This window comes from Chinchilla lanigera, unplaced genomic scaffold, assembly GCF_000276665.1.
Source record: "Chinchilla lanigera isolate Chin_1 unplaced genomic scaffold, ChiLan1.0 scaffold00016, whole genome shotgun sequence".
Taxonomy (NCBI): Eukaryota; Metazoa; Chordata; class Mammalia; order Rodentia; family Chinchillidae; genus Chinchilla; species Chinchilla lanigera.
The window spans coordinates 7,483,781-7,489,814 of NW_004955417.1; the positions used below are offsets into that span (position 1 = coordinate 7,483,781).

The 6,034-nt window shown below is 43.9% G+C and overlaps 1 long non-coding RNA gene across 1 annotated transcript in view; it reads left to right on the plus strand.

Annotated features, from left to right (window-relative positions):
* The first annotated feature begins 19 nt into the window (after positions 1-19).
* Positions 20-6,034, plus strand: part of LOC102012428 — a 7,031-nt gene continuing 1,016 nt past the window's right edge. Inside the window, exons 1-2 of the long non-coding RNA XR_260463.2 lie at positions 20-877; positions 1,217-1,302. This is a non-coding gene — a long non-coding RNA (uncharacterized LOC102012428). The remainder of the gene's footprint in view (positions 878-1,216; positions 1,303-6,034) is intronic.

Consider the following 6,034-nt stretch of genomic DNA (forward strand, 5'->3'; position numbering starts at 1 on the left):
GTCAGTCAGGGCGCGCGCCCCGCCCCTCGCCCCCGGCGACCCGGTCGCGGGCTGCGGCTGGGAACCTCCGGGAGTTTCCGCGGTAACCGCCCGCGCGGAGCCGTCCGCTCACATCCGCGCCCGGGGGGCGACGTTAGGGGACGAAAACTTCTCGATCTGCCCCGAGGAGGGCTGGCTGACTGTCCTCCACGCCGTCTTCCCGCCTGGGATGTGCTCCCCCGGTGGCGAGGTCCCTCCGTGGATCTCACAACCTGGTCGCCGAGGCAGCCGGCGAAATTGGGCATAAAATGCCACCTTTGCTGGAATGTCCCCTCACTCCAGAGGTCCTTTATTAGTGCCAGGCGCTGAGCCAGGGGCCGTGGAGCAGGTTCTCCGAAGGAGACCTCCAGGGCGTCGCGCGGCCTCCTCTCCAACTCTTGTTTTTCCCCTTTGCACCCCTTTGCACCCCTTTAGCATTAGTTTTCCTGGGGCCCTGATAGCGGCCCGTGCACACGTCCGGGTGGAAGGTCAGGTTCTTCGCACTCCCCGTGGTCTGATAAATACCAGTGGAGGCTTTGGTGGAAAAGAGGTTTAGTAGCTGTAACTGATAAAGCTATTAATCCCGGAGTCACAGTGTTTCTTTTTAAACTGCAAAATGAAGAGTACGACCTTAGCTCGTAGAATTGCTGCGGATTAAATAAAATGATACACTAAGGCGATTGGCCTGCAGCGTGAAATGGTTGTTCAGTAAACGTTAACTGTGCCATGCCATCCACAAGCAAAAATACCATCTCCCGTAGACTTGCGCTTCCTTTCGGGTTTCTTATCCCGACAGGAAAGCTGATGCCTGATTGCCTGCCAAATAATAACCAGGACGTTTTGGGTTCTTGCTCGTCAGGTACCTGCTTGCTTCTTTAAGCAGTTCCCCTCAATCCCCTGTACCTGCTATCCCGGGTGTGGTTGGGTCAGCAAAAGTTCCTCTCTCATCTTTTAGCTGAAGTTTCATTTCCTCTCTAGAAGCAACCCACCTCCCGCACTATCTTATCGCTATCATACCCAATTTCGTATTTCCGTTCCTCTCTCAGGCTACTTTCTGTGTACCTATTACCACATTTGCCCCATTGTCTGTCATTTTTTAATTTACCTCACTTTCTCCTTCTTTAGCATTGAATTTCTTCAAAGTGGGCCCATTGGTTATTTAAGAAATAATGTTTGCTTGACTTACAAACTTTTGCAGTCTATAGGCAAAGAAAAAGCAGGAAAACCAGACAGAAAACCTGACAGAATTGCCTGGGCAAGAATCCACGGAAGAGCTGACATAGGGTAAGAGTCCTGGATTTATTAACATGGAGAAATATCAGTGCATTTGATGACTGATTAGGTGTTAGAAGGATAAGAAGTGAAGGACAGGCTGAATTTCTTTTTTGAGATTGTAGATAGATAAGGGAGCCATTGACCCAGAGAAAATACAAAAACTTTGTCAGAAAGATGAAGGGGTCCACCTTGATACAAGAGCTTTGAGATGACATGCAAATGCAGTGTCCAGTAAGTGGTTAAAAATATAGATACAGGGTTCAAATGGGGCCTCTTTCTTAATTTTAACATTGGTGTATAAGCAGCAGTTAAAACCATGGTTAGGGATGAGCGCATGGTGATAGGTGTGCCAGGTACTTGCCGTTTTCATGTACGTGGTGCAGCTGAATATCCTGGTCTCCTTATGTTTGGATTGAGCTGCGTGATGTTCTATCAGTGAGTTGTGAGTGTATTATTTCATTGCTGATGAAAGACCCTCCAGAGCACTTTTCATCTTTGCCACGATGATCAACAGTGTTGCAGAGAGTGTGCGCTTTATCAGTCCTGGTCCTGGAGGAGAAGGAATGCAGAGTGGAGTCCTAAACACTTCATAATGGGCATGTGAAGTGAGAAGAAAACTTTGGTTGTTTCTAGCTATGGAAATTTGAGCATTTTATTACCATAGCAGACCTTTGTCACTCGTGACTGATGTGACTGAGAGGAGGTCTAAGAGGGAAGCACTGGGACGGTGATGTGCTCGTTAGACTCTTGTGCTTGTGAGGGGAGACTCAAATGCTGCCTTACTGGGAAAAAGCGCAAGAATATTTATTGGATAGTTGAGTAGCTATTAGAGCCCAGCCACCTCTGAGGGCAAGTTGTTCTTTTTTTTGTCATTGTGTCTCTGTTCTTCTCTATCCCTAAGCTACTCTCATACCCCAACTGGTTAGTTAATCCCCTCATTACTTTCTAGTCAACATTTCAGAGGAATATTACCCGGATGTGGAGCCCTTACCTCTAAGCCACCTTGTGGGCTACCAGCCAATTTGTAGGTGGGTCACTTTGTGAATCAGGTGCGCATTCTGATCTAAAACAGTGCCACCCCTACCCAAAATTCTGGCTTTTTGTGTAGCACCTGTGGCCAGGGAACTGCAAACTACAGTGGGATACTTCCATTCTTGTATCACTGGTTTATTTTTCAAGATACTGTGGAAATTATATTTGAAAATTTGAAACAGTTGTCTTTGTCTATATGTACCGGCCTACTACCATCAGCCCAAAGCCATTTTACTGCATAAGGGGAAAAACCTACCTCCCTGCCTGGCCTACAAAGCCCTTTATGATCTCACCTGTGCCTGCTCTTCACACCTCACCTCCCCCGCAGCCCCCTCCGCCACCATGTTCCAGCTCCCTGGCCTCTCTTCTCTCTTGGTTCCCAGCTCAGTAGAATGAAAATCACAATGAAAATGGTCATAGAGACTGTCTTAGAGACTCTTGTACCCTGGTTCCTTAGAATACCTGGCACATATGTGTGAAGGAAATGCTCAGCAGTATGCTTGTGTGATGGCTGTTCCCCATTGTCCTGCACCCAAGTTCATTCTGTACTCTTTCCTCCATTGCTGGATCTCTCAGGAGGTGAACCTCTAGAGCTTCAGCCAGGCTCCATCCTGTTGTCCGCTTCTAGTTAGATTTCAGTAGTGAGAGGCACCAGTGGAAGATTGAAGGGTGATAGGAGTGAGAGGTAATCAAGGTACTTATCTCTTTCCAACCCACTTACTCTATAGTTTTAGCAGTAGCCCTATACTTCCATGGCCAGAGAGAGCTCTTGTTGACCATGTTTCTAGCTCTTTACGAGTCCTGGTAATAGTTTTCTGATGCTCTGAGACTAGATAGTGCCACAGTGACTCCAGACTTACCCAGAGAGCCCGGAAAAATGGTAGTTGCTCAGTCAAGCAGCAGAACAGGAAGACCAATGATACAGCCCCAATTTGAGGCTGAGGGCCTGAACAAACCCCCTGGAGATCCCTTGGTGCCTATGCATTCATGGGGTGAAGGATCCGGAGTCAAATATTCAAAGGCAATAGTAGCAGAAAAAAAACAATACATCTGTTCAGGAAGAGTTGAATAAGGGTGTGTGTGTGTGTGTGTGTGTGTGTGTAAGCACATGTGCACGTGCGTGCCCTGGAGCTTTTCCCTTCTGCTCTTTTTTTTTTTTTTTTTTTTCCCGGTACCGGGAATTGAACTCATAACCTTGCGCTTGCCAGGCAGGCGCTGTGCCGCTGAGCTAAATCCCCAGCCCCCTCCCTTCTGCTCTTTCATGCAGTCCTGGCACCCAAATAGTGGATGGTGCTATGCACTTTCAGTTCACTAATGCCCTGCCAGACTTCTCTGGAAACACCTTCACGGATACACCCAGGAATGTGCATTACCATTCTCTACCTCTAAATCCAGTCAAGTTGGCAATCAAAATTAGCAGTCCTAGCTAGTCTTTACTGTTGCTTCTGTTGCCTACTGGGATCAGGACTGACAGTGTGGCAGGCCAGAGGCTGCCAAAGTCAGTGCAGCCAACACTGGGGTTCACATAACTTACCCAAGACCACATAATAAATGGTGGAACCAAGTTTCAAATTCAGGGGTTATGAGGAGATCAAGAGAAATGTTATACTAGAAGTCCAAGGACAGGAGAGTTAAGATGAAAGAACAACAGTGACCAAGACAGCAAGAGAAAACCCGTGAACATCCCCTGGATATTTCTTTTAAAAGTAGCAAAGGAAAGTACTTTCAGTAAAGGGCAAATTTCAGTAGTTTGAGAATGAATGAAAGGTGAGTACAAAAGCATGGGTTCGAAAGCCTTTTTGACAATCTTGAACATGATAGAAAAAGTGTCAGCTAGAAAGTAATATAATGTGAGAAGATGGGGATATTGTTTAGAGCATAATTTATCAAAAACCATCTGTTTTATAGCTATAGATTTCCACATACTGTACAATATTACTTTCTATTAAACTTAAGTACATCCATAACAATAAATGTTTCATTATGTGGATAATGAGGCTGACTGGGACATTCAATTCACTGTGATATACTGTTATTCAGGAAATTTTTCCTTCAGCAGCATTAGTAGTTCCTTTGATCTGAGTTTGGTGGCCTGCTGTATTTTTGCCTTTCTTTGCCATCTTTTTATATCTTTGATTGGGGGGAGATTTGAGGGTTCTGGCTCAAAATTTAGAATGAGGCTTAGTTTATAATTAGGCTTCAGAAACCTTAAGATTTTCAGGAAACCAAGTAATAGTATATACCAGGCATCTCTCAAAAACTACTCCTGTTGGCTGGTCCAAGTGCAGTGGTGTTTACAACTAAAAACTACTCCTGCAGAGCGGAAGGAAAGTGAGAAGGGATCTGCATCAAACAGTGACCTCAGAAGCACAGTGCTATACCTCAGTGGGCTCTCCAGCTAATGAGGAAAGTAGAACACCTTTTGGGTGCATTTTGCAGAAGACAAGTGTCTTTCCTTTTCAGGCTTGTTTAAACGAATTTATTTATTTATTTATTTTAAAGAGGAAAAAAAGAGAACAGTAACAAAATGCCAGCAACGCAGACAAAAACAAAACAAAGCAAAAACAATAATGATACAGGGTTTTAGAACAAAATGATAAGGATTAACAGTGGTTGTTATACTACATATTTTTATCTTCATCGAAGTTGGTTAGATTACCAGATGTAAGAATGCAAGATTAATCAAATCATTAAAGAGAATAAAAAATAAAACCAAAAAATTATAAACAATACAGAGTTTCACCAGACAAGGTGATAGGAATTCAGCAGTGGTTGTCATGTTGCATATTGCTGTCTTCAATAAACTCCATTATTTAAATGAGTATGTGTAGATTATGCATACAGTTTCTTTTTCAGCGTTAGCAACTAATTCTTTCTGAATGATGGATTTTCAGTTTATCCCTTCAATGAGAGTATATCAAAGGTATATGCCTTGCCAGATGCCTATGAGAATACAAAGATGAGTTAGTTGCATTTTCTAATTTTGGGGAGCTCAGTCCAGTGGTAAGGAAGAGAACAGTTACTCCGTTACAAAGCTGATGTGATGAATGCCTCAGAGGTGGCTTAGGTTTAAGGAGAGTGATTCCTGATAGGGTGGCCTTTTCCAGAGGCTCATAGTTCTGCTCTTTGGTCGTATTAACTAGACATTTCAAATTAAAGGCTTCCTTGAGAGACAGAGTTAATTGTGAAAAATAAGCAATTTTCTTCAACAATTCCCAAGTCCAACCTTATCGTTGTCTTGAGAAATGTTTCAGTCTCATCCAGCACTGATGTCTTTGTTATATTTATATGCCTCCCCATACTTTCCCAAGTGCATACCTGTTTTGGTTGTGGTGGTAGTGGGGTATCTACAGCTTCCTTCTCCTCTTATGCTGATATTCACTACATATTTGGCCTAGGAGAAGTGGGTCTTGATGAAAGGGGCAGATAAAGTTTAGGGAAGAAAGGGGAAGCACCAGCTCATATCAGCTAATTAACTGCTTTCCTGACTACCACTCTCAAAAGAAAATGAAAAATACAGATTTAACTCTATAGATGTAACCTCCAGCTCAAAACAGTAAGAAGATTGGTGTTTCCAGTTTTCATAAGTCTCAGTTCTGTGGGAAATAGCATTTCAGAGCTTCAGGGTGCCACAGGGGGACTGTTGTTCACATATGGTAGTAGGTGTAAATGCCAAATCTTGAAGTTATTGTAATTCTATTATAGAATA